This window comes from Pelophylax lessonae (genome assembly GCF_965119305.1).
Source record: "Pelophylax lessonae genome assembly, chromosome: 8".
Taxonomy (NCBI): domain Eukaryota; kingdom Metazoa; phylum Chordata; class Amphibia; order Anura; family Ranidae; genus Pelophylax; species Pelophylax lessonae.
In genome coordinates, this window is record NC_138775.1 from 236,028,273 (window position 1) to 236,044,392 (window position 16,120).

At 43.7% G+C, this 16,120-nt stretch overlaps 1 protein-coding gene across 2 annotated transcripts in view; it reads left to right on the plus strand.

Annotated features, from left to right (window-relative positions):
- Positions 1–16,120, plus strand: part of RABGAP1L (RAB GTPase activating protein 1 like) — a 588,371-nt gene that overhangs the window by 401,086 nt on the left and 171,165 nt on the right. The window lies entirely within an intron of this gene.

Sequence of the window (16,120 nt, forward strand, 5' to 3'; positions counted from 1 at the left end):
TAACAGGAAGTCTTATTACAGCAGCAAAAAAAAAACAAGGGGGAATTTGGAGGAGGAATTTATGCCCGCACTCCTGAGCCGCCGGTCTATGTGCGTCCAAAGACACAGACAGCTCGGCTCGCCCCAGCTCCTGATCCCTCCTCACATGATTTGTTTGGCAGCCACAGGAGCCTATGGCTCCCACTGCTATCAGTATGTCCTGTGTGAGCAGGGAGAGAGACCAACGCTGCTGCAGACACGCACAGTGCTGGATCAATGTGTGGATGAAATAAACAGCTAGTGAAAGGTTTATTACCTTAATGCAGGTAATACATTAAAATAAAAACCTTTTGACTTTAAATTCACTTGAAGGGAAAGACTAGAATTCAGTTTGTCTGATCCTCATCCGCAGAGATCAGTTACCCAGCTCTGGAAGTACCTTTGTTTCCTCCAGAAAAGGTAAGTATTTCAGCAAGTTTGTCTCCATTCAACTCAGCATGATGTTAAGGTAGCATAAAGTTAACATTTGAAAAGTTTGGTGTAGGAGCGGTTCCTGTTACACTATCAATGCCATTAGACTGAACGTTAAAGATTTTCTCTGCTAGGCAAAGTAGTTGTCAAGAAACTTAAGCAATCATTGCTGTGCATTATTCAGCTTTCGAGAAGACCGTGATTGAACTGATGTTGGAAGTGCTGCGTTGCTGCCCTCTTGTGTTTGTTTTATGAGCAGCATCAGATGTGTGATTGGCCAGCATTCCGAAGTCCCAAAGCAGCTTAGGCTGCATTCACACCTGATTTTTAGGCATTTTTATTTGAGCATTTTAAGAATTTTGTGTGTTTTATATGAGCGTTTTAGAAGTGTTTTACCTGTGTATTTAAGCTTCAGGCATTTTTGTTGTTTATGGCCAATGGAAAATACTAGGTGTAAGAGACCAGTTCTCACAGGGTCAAAAATGTCCAAAATAAAGCTGAAAAAATGCTCAAAAATTCTCAATTTGGGAGTTATTAGTGGTTTCCAAAGTCAACAGGCCAAGCGGATAATTATTAAATTATAATTTATTATCATTTTACAATAAAAATCATAAAATGATGCAGCCTCCCCACATAAGACATTACACACCTCATTTGGACAATATATTCATTAAAACAACACATACATTGCATAATTAACTACATCTATCTATTTATTTTTTATTAATTCTCTATAATTGCACAAGAGCATGTACATACAAGTAGAGGAGGTAACAGCTACAAAGATAAGGCACAGTATAGGATTTGAAAAAAACAAAAAACTCAATTTCACAAGAGACGTAAGGGTCACAACACGCTGTAGGTGAGAGGGGAAACCCCCTTATTCATCAGTCCATAACCAAGATCCATAACAGAACCGACACTGTACAAGCCCTGAGTGTTTCTAATTATTATGAACATGAGGCCCCTGGGGCAGGAGCAGGGGAAGGAAATGGTACAGTAAAGAAGCACCTCACCCTCGGGGGCATCAGCTTGGTTGGGTTTGGAGTCCCCAACCGGGGTAAGGAAGTCCCCAGCTAGCTAGGTCTTCCCTTTGTCAGAAGATATAGTAAATTCAGGTAAAACCAGGTGTTTTTGTAGGTCTCATGTTTATTTTTGGTCAAGAGGACCAAGCCCTCCATGTGGTTTATATCCTCTATTTTGCGAAGCCAGAGGGCTATGGAATGGGGGGGGGGGGAGGGTCAGGATCCTCCCATTGAATGGAAATGCAGGCTTTTGGTGCATTTAAGAGGTGGCAGAGTACAGATTTCTTATGTCTTCAGAGGTATCGATGGGTGGTGCAAGAGGAAGAATGCAGAGCACAGAACACTGAAGTCTGTAAATTTCTGAGTGATCAGTCTGACCTCCTTCCAAAATGGCTGTAATAATGGGCAAGACCGAAAAATTAGCAAAGTCGTACCCGCTGCTTTTTTACAACTCCAGCATAACTCCGGGGAATTGTTTGTGTAATTTTGTAGGGTTTTTGTACTACCTTGTGAGAATCTTAAAGTTGGTTTCTTGGGTTTGTGTACAAATGGAGGATTTGTGAAGAAGTAGAATCCGTTCCCTTTGTTGTTGGGAGAGAATAAAATGGAGCTCTGCCTTCCGCTTTTTTAAGAACTAAGGGCAGTAGTCCTCTCCAGGTTAAGAGAGAAGGCAGTATATAATAGACAAGGAGTGTCAAAACAGTTCTTGTGGGTCACAGAGTGATTTGAATTGGGTGAGAGGTCTCCGAAAGGCAAATGGGGCAGGAAGTGTAAAGAGAAAATGGTGGATTTGTGAGACACTCCAAAAGTCTAATTGGACAGGGCCAAGTCTATCAGAAAGGGCTTCTAAGGAAGGCCATCTGTTGTTGGACAGAAAGTGGAAGGACTGAAAAAATTTCTGTACCTCGGGAAAACAACGGGTTACCTAAAATCGGGTACAGAGAGGATGGGGCCAGGGAGAGTTTGTATTTCTAAAGTGCCCTGGCAGAACAAGAGATCGTGGAGCTGATAAGAATATGGGCTTTCAAGGATGCTGGAATGTGAGGGAAAGCACCAAGGTAGGCAGCTGAAAAGGAAGCTAGTTGTGGATCGTTCCAGAAATACTCTTTCTTTCAGTTCTCCATGTTTCTGCCAGTTCACTAGTCATGTGAGGTGTGCTACGGCTTGATACATGGAGATGTCAGGGAATGGCAGTTCACTGTACCTTCGCACCTTTTGGGGAGGGCCAACATACTTGATTTAAGTGTGGGATGTTTATGAGCCCATATGAATTTAGAGAAAGGGGATTTCACTGATTTAAGCAAGGAGGGATGTGGATTGGGAGGGTTATGAGTAAGTAGAGGAATTTCGGGAGGATTATCATTTTAAGAATGTTGCAGCAGCCAAACCAGGAAAAGGAATCCAGTGTTTCATTTTAGAAGGAGCTGACGGGTCCTGTGAAGGAGAGGAGGAAAGTTGAACTCAAAATTGTCTTTGAGATCTACTGGTACAGCATATTTAATTTAACCCTAAAAAGCCTCTAGCATTCAAAAAACCTATAGAGAAGAAGTATTGTTGGTATGAGAGGAAATAATCCTAAATTGTCTGTCAAAAGGCAACACTGTAAACAAGGCATGGGTGTTATTCTTCAGGATATTAATAGCTCTTTGAAAGCACCTCCTCTCCCCTAGTTCTTCAAAACACGGCCCATTAATAAACTTTTGCACTGTTTTTATCACTCTCCATAAGGCCTTTCTGTCATGGACCAGACCGCAGCTCTGCGCTAGGTCGGCCGCAACATAGCCCCACTGGACGGAGGCTGGCCTATGAGTTAAACGTCTCGCGAGGGCATATGAACTGGCTTTGGCCTGAGTTGCAGCATTTCCTCCTGGCTGACAGCACCTACGATGGAGCGGTGTCCTATCCGGAGCGGTGCCCAACCTTTTCCTGGTGTGGTAAGTAGCTGTCCCCCCTCTACCCCTGGAAGGTTTTGGGGGGCAGCCCCAGTGCATTTAGCTGAAGCACCCACTCTTTCTTTGGGCATCTGCCCGGCTGAGGATCTGTGCACTTGCGGCTGGGCCTCCACAAAAATGTAGTTTGCGGCCTGCTAGGCCATTTGGTCAGCTTGTCGCCTCCCTTTGAGGGGGGTGGCGCTGTGGGGGCGTTTCATATGTGAATGACAGCCTTGCTGCCATTATTGTGTGGGGCACATGCCTCTTTTAGCGCTGCTGGAACATCAGGGTACCCGGCCTGCTCATCCGTTTTCATGGGGGCTATTTCCTAGTATGCCCTCTATGGAGGGCTCGGAGGGCGACCCCTTGTTTTTTTTGCGGTCCAGTAGATGGTCCCTTCGTGGGCCCTTGGTCGGCATCCCCTTTGCGGGATCGCAGTGGTGGCCTCCCCTGATTATGTTTGGTATATAGCGACCCTACTTGGTCTGCGTCCATGCACCCTGAGTGCTCAGATAGCGAGGATGATTCCTCTGCTCCCCTAGCCGCGCATGAAAAGGCACAGGTGAATGCGCTGTTTGTGTCAGTGCATGACACTTTGAAATTGGAGGTTGCGACTGATGCAGCATCAGAGGCGCCAATCACTTTTTGGCACCCACAGGCCTTCCAACAACATTGCCACAAAACAGTGGGGTTGTCCAAAACGCAGTGGTTCCTTGCTTGTGGTGTTCCGCATGGAGTCTATTCACATGGTAGTGGGGTTCCTACCTCAGGGGGATTTCTTCTCACTTCTATCAATATGAAGGACAGCTACCTGCACCTTCTAATATTTGCTGGTCACCAGCGCTTCCTCTGTTTTGCCATGGGCGGGTAGTATTATGAGTTTCTGCCATTGTCCTTGGTCTCGCCTTCGTTCCTCGGGTCTTCATAAGATTGTTAGCTCCGATGCTGGTATTGTTTGAGTCAGTGGGGGATCGCGGTACTCGGGTACCTGGACGATCTTCTTCTGCGAGCGGAGTCTCCGACTGCTCTAAAGGCCAACTGGAGATTGCTCTGCGAACTCTGAGGGAGTTTGGTTGGATTCTGAACCTTCAGGAGTCTGCTTTGGCTCGGTCTTCAAAAACTGGACTATCTGGGTCTGACTCGGGACTCAGCCTCAGACGGAGTGTTTCTTCCTCTGGAAAAACTTCAGACTTTGCAGGAGGCAAGTCAGCTTCTGTTGTTCAGCAGACAATCACCCCCCTGGGCTTGCATGCGGGTGCTGGGCCTGATGTTGTCCACCCTCGAGGCGGTCTGTTTACACAGTTCCATACAAGATCTCTGCTAAAAAAAATTCAGTTAAAATGGGACAGGATCCACGGTCTCTAAAGGTGGCCTTGTTCTCCGGAACTTCAACAGGGAAAATCCTTTCTCCTCCTGTACTAGACGGTTGTCACCACGGATGCCAGCCTGTCCGGGTGGGAAGACATCCTTAGCATAGACGTGCTCAGGGGGGTCTCGTTTCTGGCAAAGTCCAGACTGCCGAATAATTACTGGAACTCCGAGCGATCAGACTTTGGCTCATTCATCTTCAGGGGTGTACGGCAGGAATTAATTCAGACAGTGCCACGGCTGTGGTCTATATCAATCACCAAGGAGGCACAAGAAGTTTCTTTGTGGCTTGGTAAGTATCCGGCATTCTAAGGTGGACTGACCAATTCGTTCCAGCCTCTCAAACTTCTGCCATGACTCCTGTGCAGGATCCAGGCAGAAGGTATTCCGGTCATTCTAGTGACTCCAGACTGGCCTCACAGGTCTAGGTTCGCCGATCTGATACGCTGGTCGCCGATGCTCCTCGGGGGCTTCCTCTCAGGGAGAATCTGCTGTCCCAAGGACCAATCTTCCAACCTGCTTTACCGTCTCTGGCTTTGACGGCTTGGCTGTTGAACGCCAGGTGCTGAAGGATGGAGGTTTGTCTGAGTCGGTGATTCCTACGCTGTTAAATGCTAGGAAATCTACTACTAGGAAGAGCTACCATCTACGTGGAAGATGTACATTGCGTGGTGTGAGTCTCTCGGGGTCCATCCTCGCTCCTTGTTGATGGATTGAATCTTAACCTTCCTTTCACAGGGTGTTGAATAGTAATTGGCCTTGAGTACCATCAAGGGCCAGATGTAGGTTTTTGGCCTTCTTTTTCCAACGACCTTTGGCCACACACTCCCTGGTGCGTACCTTTTCTTCAGTAAGTCTGACATTTGGTTCCTTCAGTGCGGTCTCCGTTGCCACCCTGGAATCTTAATGTGGTGCTTTCAGGTCTACAGAAGTCTCTCTTTGAAACTTTTTGGGAGGTTTCCCTGCTTCCCTGCCCCAGAAGGTGCCCTTCTTTGGTGGCAATCACCTCTGCCCACAGGGTGTCGGAACTGGTGTCGTTATCCTGTTGTTCACCTTATGGTGATTCCCAATAATTAGGTGGTGCTTTGCCTCTGTCCATCATTCCTTCCTGAGGTGGTCTCTGACTGTCATTTGAATTAAGACATTGTGTAGTTTCCCCGGTGTCCCAAGCCTAAGCATCCAAAGGAAATTGCCTTGCATGCCTTGGATGTGGCTTGGGCAATTAGGGTGTACCTGACAGCTACGGAGTCTTTTAGAAAGTCAGAGTCTTTATTTATGCTCATGGACGGACCTTACAAAGGGTTGTCCGCTTCTTTTGCGACCATTTCCAGATTGATCAGACAGTGGTTCCAGCCTATTGCATCAAGAGTCAGGTTCCTCCTTTCCCTGTCAAGGTGCACTCTACTTGGGCGCTTAGTGTCTCCCGGGCTTTCCGTCATCCAGCATTAGTGACGCAGGTTTGGAAGGCGGCCACCTGGTCGCCGGTGCACACTTTTACAAAGTTTTATAAAGTGGATGTGTTGGCATCTGCGGATGCTTCTTTTGGCCGCAAGGTTTTGCTGGCTGCTGTTTAGAGGACCTGGTCCTCTTTAAGGGTGTATTGTGTTTTTTCAGGTAAGCTCCAGTTTTTTTTGGTTGAGCTCCAGGTTACCTGGTTGGCTATGGTTAGCCTTGGGAATTTATTTGTGCGGTTTCCCACCCCTCATATTTGACACTGCTTTGGGACGTCCCAATGGTTCTTCTGACACTGCTTGTAACAAAACTGAGTGCCTATAGCTGAGAGTGGGTGTATACCCCCTGGGACTGCCCATAGGCATAGTCGAGCTTTTTCCTGTATTGTACAAATCAGCATTGCAGACGTAGGATACTAATCATTAGAAGTAGATTTTTGCAATTGTGCCGTTTTGAAAAAAAAAAAAATTTTCTTGTAGTTCCACTTTCAATTGATTAGAATTCACTAATGTCACTAATATGTCAGCTTTAAAACAGGGTCAGGAACTAGGGGCATGCACAGGTGCACATTTCTAATTTACTGCTGTAGCACACCCTTATGGTATGGGGCTTTGTGTTTGAGGACTTAAAGTGGAACTTCACTCTCTTAATAAACGTTCTAATATTTCTAATCCTTAAAGTGGTAGCATTAGTAAATAGATAAAGTATATCATATTGACTTGTTTTAACTTTTTTCTTTGCATTTCTTCAGTTACTTCCTGCTTTCCATTCCCAGACAAATTATATCATACATCCCAGGAGTCTACAGGAGGGGCAGGAAGGGTTCTCAGCTCTGCCCATGCCTGAGCTAAGGGCAGATGGATTGCAGGAAGTAAATTCTACATGAATCCTCTGCCCTTACTCAAGATGCCTGCTGCTAAAAAATACCAGGGAGGTATTTTTCAAAGTGATTTTCAGCAAAATAAAGCAAGGAGACATGGATAGATGGAGGCATTAGCTTAAAATAATAAAAATGAATTATACAGTATATTTGTTTTGTGGTGCTCAGATGCAGTGCAGTTTTACTTTAAAAAGATAGTTCTACTTTAAATAGGCATATTGCAATAAGACTCTTGTATGGCACCTATTTTAACCATTTAAGCCCCGGAAGATTTTACCCCCTTCCTGACCAGGGGGTATTTTGCGATTCGGCACTGTGTGATTTTAACAGACAATTGCGCCGTCGTGCGACGCTGTACCCAAATGAATTTGACGTCCTTTTTTTTCCCACAAACAGAGCTTTCTTTTGGTGGTATTTGATCACCTGTGCGATTTTTTGATCATGCGCTATAAACAAAAAAAGAGCGACAATTTTGCAAAAATAACAATATTTTTCAAATTTTTTTATATGAAATTCCCCCCCAAAAAATTTAAAAATCAAATTTTTTTTTTAATTTTTGGCCAATTTGTTTTCTGCTACCTATGTTTGGTAAAAAAAAATCACAATAAGCGTATTTTGATTGGTTTGCGCAAAAGTTATCGCGTTTACCATCTAAGGGAAAGATTTTTGTTGGTTTTTTTTTTAACGCGTAATGGCGGCGATCTGCGATTTTTTTTCTGCGGTACTGCGACATTGCGGTGGACAGATCGGACCCTTGACTGACATTTTTGACACTTTTGGGGGTACCAGTGACATTACTACAGTAATCAGTGCTATACATATGCACTGTTACTGTAAAAATGACACTGGGAGGGAAGGGGTTAACTTTATTGGAGAGGGAGGGGTTAAGTGTGTCCCTAGGGGGCGTGTTTCTAACTGTCATTGGATGCTGCTGTGTGTGTAACAGCACAGATCAACGGTCCTACATAGCAGGACCGAGTGATCAGTGCTTTTACACAGGGGAGACTGACAGGCGGCTTTGTTTACATTAGCCGCCTGCCTTTCTCCCTCTCTACCCGACAATCGCGAGTCAGGTAGAGAGTCGGGTAGACACACGCGCCGGCTTCGTCGGGTACGAGCGGGGGCGCGCCTCCGGCGGCGCACGCTCGCCCCCTATTCCCTCCCAGGCTAGTGACGTACCGGTACGTCACATTGCCTGGGAGGGGCTGACCGCCGCCATATATAGTCGGGCGGCAGTCGGCAAGTGGTTAAACTGACAGCAAATATTTTATTTTACATAGAGAGTAAAACCACCCACAATGGAGTAAAACATTCATGTTTGACAAAAGTACTTGACAGGTATCTGTGAGTTGTTTTTACGATTCATTTTATTTCTCGCACTCTTAAATGGGATAGACACTCATATTTTCAAGCAGTTTTAGTATTCTCTAAATCGATCAGTGAAGCGTGCTGCCAGAGGATTGTCAGACTCTATATAACAACTGTTGGCTTTCAACAGATTGTCAGATTATAGAGCAACAGTTACTTTGTAGGTGTCATATTCTGCTACCTTTCTGGAAAGGTTCTTTGCTGCTGTCTCTGGAGCAGTGCAATACAAGACCTATTCTTTTAAATTTTAAATCTTGTAAAAATTCCATGCTGAGCTGGGGATGCTACATTGTTTGTGTGGAGCGCTCTGATCCTGTCACTCATGCGGCAGCATCTGCCAAAAGATACTTGACAGGTTAGCAAGCATGACATCCCTGGCAGGAAGGGTGACATAGCAGATAGAGGTCTAGCAATGTGTTCTGCAGCTGTCAGAGACAGACCTCATTTATTTCAGTGAAATGTTCCTCTGGCATTCCATCTTCACAATCAGAGCTGTAAGCCATTGTAGCAAAGTGAGGTCTTTTTAGTTGTGTATTGTACAGCGGAGCTTTGGAAATGAAAGGTACAGCAGGCGTGCTTTTTAACCTTGTGTGCTTCCCAATACTAGATCTTCAATTTTGAGTTCTACTGTACTTTTTATATTATAGACGCCTTGTTTTTTCTTGATTCCAAAAGCAGGCAACTTCTTATCAACCCACGGTGAACATTTTTTTGACAATAGTGCCTCCTACTGGATAATTGCCTCTGTTCCTTTCAGAGGACTAGAAATCATAATAGACAGTCTGGCATATAAAGTGAATTACATTTATAGAAATGAATGTAAGAGCCCATTTAGATCTAGGCATGTGTGTAGAGGTGTATTTTTTGTATTGTTAATGGAGTCTTTGTGTCAGAGCTAATTTCCTTTGTGTGTTGATATGCATTATCAACATGTGTTGACCCGTGTTTTCAATCCGTTTTTCACTTTAGAAAAGAGTGGATAGAGTGAACAGATATTATCAGAGACTTGTTTCTACCACTTCCTTAACATCAAAACACGTTACATGGGTTATAATGCCTTGCCATTGGCCTTGATGGGTTTCCCAACACACTAAAATGCAGGAAAAAAGGAAATGTCTTATTTTTTTTAAAAACTCACTGCAGTGCTAAGATGGGAACAGACATTATTTTTAGTATGGGGAAGTTAAGGAAATGGAATACTTGCATTTTTCCATAATGCAATGCATAAGTTAAAGTGATTGTAAACGTTCATATTTTTTTTTAAATAACAAATGTCATGATTACCTGCTCTGTTCAATGATTTTGCACAGAGAAGCCCTGATCCACCTCCTTTCAGGTCCCCTGCGACGCTCCTCCCCCGTTGAGTGACCCCTTAGCAAGCTACTTGCTCTTTGGGCACTTGTGCATGCTCACTTTCAAGCCCCATTCTGTGTGTCCATAGAGATCAGAGCGGCTCAGCCCCTGCCCCCCGCTCTTTCTTGATTACAGCACCGGGAGCCAATGGATCCTGTGGCTGTGTCTTTTCCAATGAGGAGAGAGAAAGCCAACAGAGCTGCTGCTCTCGTGCACATATTTTTATTGATTTTGGGCTCAGGTAAGTATAAGGGGGTCTGAGGGGAGCTGCATACTGAAGATTTTTTTTACCTTAAAGTTGTTCTAAAGGCAGAGGAATTTTTATCTTAACTCCTTTCCGACCACCCGCCGCAGATGTACTGCGGCAGGCAGCCGCTCCCAGGCAAATCGCCGTACATGTACAGCGCTCGCTCTTGGGAGTCTAGGGGGCGAGTGCGCGACGCTCTCCCACCCCCGCTCGTCAACGAGGAAGCCGATGCCTGTGTTAAGCGGCTCCGATTGCCGCCTGACACTCGCAATCGTTCCCCGCTGAGAGAGAAGGACGGTCGGATGTTGTAAACACAGCCGACCGTCCTTCTCCCTGCGATGATCACAGAGCTCATGTGATCCTGCTGGTGCATTTGTATTCAGCCCCTTTACTCTGATACCCTAACTAAAATCTAGTGGAACCAATTGTCTTCAGAAGTCACCTAATTAGTAAATAGTCCACCTGTGTGTAATTAAATCTCAGTATGAATACAGCTGTTCTTTGAAGCCCTCAGAGGTTAACCTTGGTGAACAAACAGCATCATGAAGGCCAATGAACACACCAGACAGGTCAGGAATAAGGTTGAGAAGAAGTTTATAGCAGAATTAGGTTAGAAAACATCTCACAGAGCATATCCGAAAATGGACAGCGTATGGCACAACTGCAAACCTACCAAGACATGGCCGTCCACCTAAACGGACAGTCCGGGCAAGGAGAGAATTAATCAGAGAGGTAGCCAAGAGGCCCATGATAACTCTGGAGTAGTTGCAGAGATCCACAGCTCTGGTGGGAGAATCTGTCCACAGGACAACTATTAGTCATGCACTCCACAAATTGGCCTTTATGGAGGAGTGACAAGAAGAAAGCCATTGTTAAAAGAAAGCCATAAGTCCCATTTGCAGTTTGCGAGAAGCCATGTGGGGGATACAGCAAACATGTGGAAGAAGTTGCTCTGGTTAAATTGAACTTTTTGGCCTAAAAGCAAAAATCTATGTGTGGCAGAAAACTAACTGCACATCAACCTGAACACACCATGCCCACTGTGAAACATGGTAGTGGCAGCATCATATATGCTTTACTTTAGCAGGGACAGGGAAGCTGGTCAGAGTTGATAGATGGAACCAAATACAGGGCAATCATAGAAGAAAACCTGCAGATGCTCTACATCCAATCTGACAGAGCGTGAGCTATTTTTCAAAGGAGAATGGGCGAAAATGTCACTCTCTAGATGTGCAAAGCTGGTAGGGATATCCCCAAAACGACTTGCAGCTGAAATTTCAGCGAAAGTTGGTTCTACAAAGTATAGACTCAGGGGGGCTGAATACAAATGCATGCCACACTTTCAGATATTTCTTTGTGAAACATTTTGAAAACCATTTATTATTTTCCGTCCACTTCACAATTATGCGCCACTTTATGTTGGTCTATCACCTATAATTTCAATACATACAATACATTTACGTTTTTGGTTGTAACATGACAAAATGTGAAAAAGGGTTATGAATACAATGAATACTTTTTCAAGGCACTGTATGTGAACAGCTTTAATGGAAACCAATGTTATTTCACATGTCATGCGAATCGGATGCGTTTGAAAACGCATCCAATTCGCATATATGTGATCTGGGCCTTAATTAAACAGAAGTTAGCTGCTTTTCATCCAGAAATTATTTATACAAATCAAAAAGTATAGCAAGTTACACAGAAAATGAACAAACAGAGTCTTATGGCTTTTAAATATGGAATTACAACATTTTTGTAAAATGTTATTTCTGTAAGGGTATTTGTATTACAGTTTAGTGATCCCATAGTCTAGTATGCAGTGTGTTCCATAAGTATTGTCAACCCTCTGAAAATTTTAGGCATTTTTTTAGTGTTAAAACCTCAAGTTTAAATGGATTTATTTACAATTTGTTGACACTAAGTCTTAATGTCGAAGCCGAAACGGATGTGTTCATTGTTTTTTTTAAATAATTTACAAAAAAAAACTTAATTGTGTATCATTGCTTTCAAACTCATAAATGAGTTCTGATACAACCATCATTTAAGTCATGGGTGTCCAACCTTTTGGCTTCTCTGGGCCACATTGAGTGTAGAAAAATTTTCTCAGGCCGCATTTAAAATATATACTATAGTTAAGGTAGATAAGCAATAAAATGTCGCCGTGCCCTTCTCGCACCGCCGCGCCCCCCGTCCCCCCACCCCAGCACTAATTTAACACAACTAGAGGATGATTAAATGAAATGGAATCAGTATACAGGGGTTTACTTCTTCTGAGGGATATTAAAGGAACACTCTAACCACCATGACCACTTCAGTGATTTGAAGTGGTCATGGTGGTAGGAGTCAGAAACACTGCACATGCTGGGATATTTACAGTCATGTGCTGGGGGATAGTTGCACTCCTAGCACATATGACTTAGACAGCCAGAAAATGTCATGTCCTTATTTATAAATGTATGAACAAGGTCATGACATATTATGACAAAACACAACTAGTTATTAAAAAACATATTGCAACAAATTACACACGCTAATGCACATACCTTTTCTACTTATTTTGTAGACTGCTGGTGGGTACTACTGGTCATGCGGGTACTGCTGGAGGAAGCAGCGGCTGCAGTAGAGAGCAGAGCCGCTGCTTCCTGTATGGCTCCTGTCACAGGTGGAGTGCATTTTATATCACTCAGCCTGTGACAGATCCAGAACTATACAGGAAGCAGCGGTTCTGTCACTGACTGCAGACATCCTAAGTCTCCCGCAGCAGCCGGGAGATCACATGGCACTTGCAGCCCATCCAATGCAGCCTAAACAGTGCCTATCCAATGCAGCTTCACCGGTGCGTGCCCATCCAATGCAGCCTCACCAGTGCATACCCATCCAATGCAGCCTCACCTGTGCCCATCCAATGTAGCCTCACCAGTGCAAGCCCATCCAATGCAGTCTGCAATGAAGATAAAGGAGAGCCGCTGGATTACACAGAGCGGGAAACTCCCGCTTACCCGGCAACCGCTGTCATACGAAGTCCTGCCTCCTGGACCGGCTCCTATGATAGACGTCACCAATTTGCTGTCTATCACAGGAGCCAGTCAAGGAGGCGGGGCTTAATATGACAGCAGCCGCCGGGTAAGCAGGAGATCGTCCCCCTCCTCTCTCCTCCAAGGCGGCCTCTGTCTACAGTTAGTTGGAAACCGCTGTGGCCATGTCCCCGACTCGACTTCCTTCCTCCCCTGCAAAAAAAAAAATTGTCAGGGGGCAGTGGGCCGCATTGCCTGAGGTTCTGGGCCGCAGGTTGGACATGGCTGATTTAAGTAGCTATAGATATTTTAATTATTCATATATTGCTGTGTACAGTTGTGACCAAAAGTTTTGAGAATGAGACAAATATTAATTTTCACAAAGTCTGCTGCCTCGGTTATTATGATGGCAATTTGCATATTCTTCAGAATGTTATGAAGAGTGATTGGATGAATTGCAATTAATTGCAAAGTCCCTCTTTGCCAAAAAAATGTACGTAAAGTGGTAGTAAACCGCGGCTGTTGTAAAAGAACACCTGCAAGGCAATTGCATAATGTGCTAGTGTGCATCGCATACTAGCACATTATGAAATACTCACCTTGGAACAAAGCCCTCCAGCGCTGTGCTGTCACCGCTGAGAAGGCTGACATCTTCTCCCGGTCTTTCTTCCGGATTTGTGTGCTCCGGCCATGTGATAGGGTGGAGCTACGATGACATCACTTTCACGCAACTGGCTGCTTTCAGGATGCATATCTCCTACACGTTGCACGTTTATGAGATATTCATTTTACGTACTTGTAAGCCTTTTTATAGACTTACCTGTAGGTTAAAACGGCCAAGCTGGATTTACTAGCGTTTTAATCTCATAAAAAATATTTCCACTGCATTTGTGAAGAAGGCTTCAGGGTGCCCCAGAAAGTCAAGAAGTGTCAGAACCCTCTCCTACAGTTGATTTAGCTGTGGGATTAGAGCACCACCAGTGCAGAGCTTGCTCAGGAATGGTAGCAGGCAGGTGTAAGTGCATCTGCATGCATAGTGAGGCGAAGACTTTTGGAGGATGGCCTGGTGTAAAGAAAGGCAGCAAAGAAGCCACTTTTTCTCCAGGAAAAACATCAGGGACAGACGGATATTCTGCAAAAGGTATAGGGATTATACTGCTGAGAACTGGGGTAAAGCAATTTTCTCTTATGAATCCCCTTTCTGATTGTTTGGGGCATCCGCAAAAAAAACCTTGTCCGGAGAAGAAAAGGTGAGTGCTACCATCAGACCTGTGTCATGCCAACAGTAAGGAATCCTTACAGTTTTGCCTAAGAACACAGCCATGAATAAAGAATAATACTAAAACTTCCTCCAAGAGCAACTTCTCCTAGCAGTCCAAGAACAGTTTGGTGACGAACACTGCCTTTTGCAGCATGATGGGGCCATAAGGCAAAAGAGATGACTTAAGTGGCTTGGGAAAGAAAACATTGAAATTTTGGGTCCATGGCCAGACCTTAATCCCATTGAGAACTTGTGGTCAATCCTCAAGAGTTGGGTGAACAAAACACAAAAAACACACAAATTGTCACAAACTCCAAGCATTGATTATGCAAGAATGGCCTGCCATCAGTCAGGATGTGGCTCAGAAGTTGATTGACAGCATGCCAGGGCGAATGAAATTGTCAATAAAAGCCTCTGACACTTATGAAATGCTTGTAATTATACTTCAGTATACCCTAGTAACATCTGACAAAAAGATCTAAAAACACTGAAACAGCAGACTTTTAATATCAAGAAAATTAATATTTGGGTCATTCTCAAATCTTTAGGCAATAGCTGTAGATTTATATCACAATATTGCTGCGCTATAATAAATTTTGTCAAGTAAAATAGTAAAATATCAAAAAGGCGAAAAGCAGCCAACACAAATCTTGAAATGACAGATCAAAAATAGTATACATAAAACTTCCAGAGAGTACGGCCCTATGGTGATGAAGTGATGATCGGCTGCTAATGCAGGAGACAGGAGGGGAAGACCTTATCTGCCTATGCTACATGCTGTATATGACCTTTGTTATGAGTAGGGATGTAACGATATCAAAATCTCACGCTACGATACAATTTCAATATGGACCTCACGGTACGATATTTATTGCGATATTGTGGAAAAGCACATGGTATTGTTAAATAGCTCACGATAGTGTTTGTGATGATAATAGCGAAAAAATACCGACCTTTATTCTGCTTTTGACAGTCAACAGGCAATTTATTGTTGTATTTATGGATCCATAACAACATAAAACACTGATCACATAGTGCTTTTAAAGTGCAAGTTGTGGTCAGGAACATCAATATTCTGTATAGTAATATTTGGTTGCATAACTGATTCTTCTGTGCAATGTTCAAGTTAAGAAGCAGCTAGAACAATTGTAAACAAACAATAGGCAATTCCCTTTAAGTGCAAACAAAGATCAAGTTAAGTCAGGTTTAAATGTGCAAGGCAAATAAAGGCAGCCTTTTAAAACTGGTATTTAGGAACATAACTTAAACTTAAATAAAATAGTCAGTCAAAAAGCCTTTAAAAAAAACACTGACCTATCATTTAGCTTATGTTCACGTTTTTCATCAGAAAGATCAAAATATCTACATTGCAAGAAAAAAAAAAAAAAACGGTAAAAAAAATCCTTAAACTCTGGTCTATAATATAGTAACCCAACCACGACGATATCGAGACGACCACGACGATACGATATCGCGATATCTTCGATATCGTTACATCCCTAGTTTTGAGGGTCATATAATTCCGGTAAGAGTCAGTGTGTACGGGTGTTTGGTGGTGGCTCTTTTCCATTAAGGATCTTCACTTCTTTCTGCATAAGGATCTTTGTATACATCTGTATTGATCATCCTAGAAATTGTTGTTTTCCTCCTGGATTTTTATGGACATTCTGTGCAAACCGTTTTAAGATTAGCGCCACATTTTATGTATAATAGCTGTAGATTTGTTAGGCCCATTTCCTTTTTCATACTAGTATTTTCTGCGGAAGTC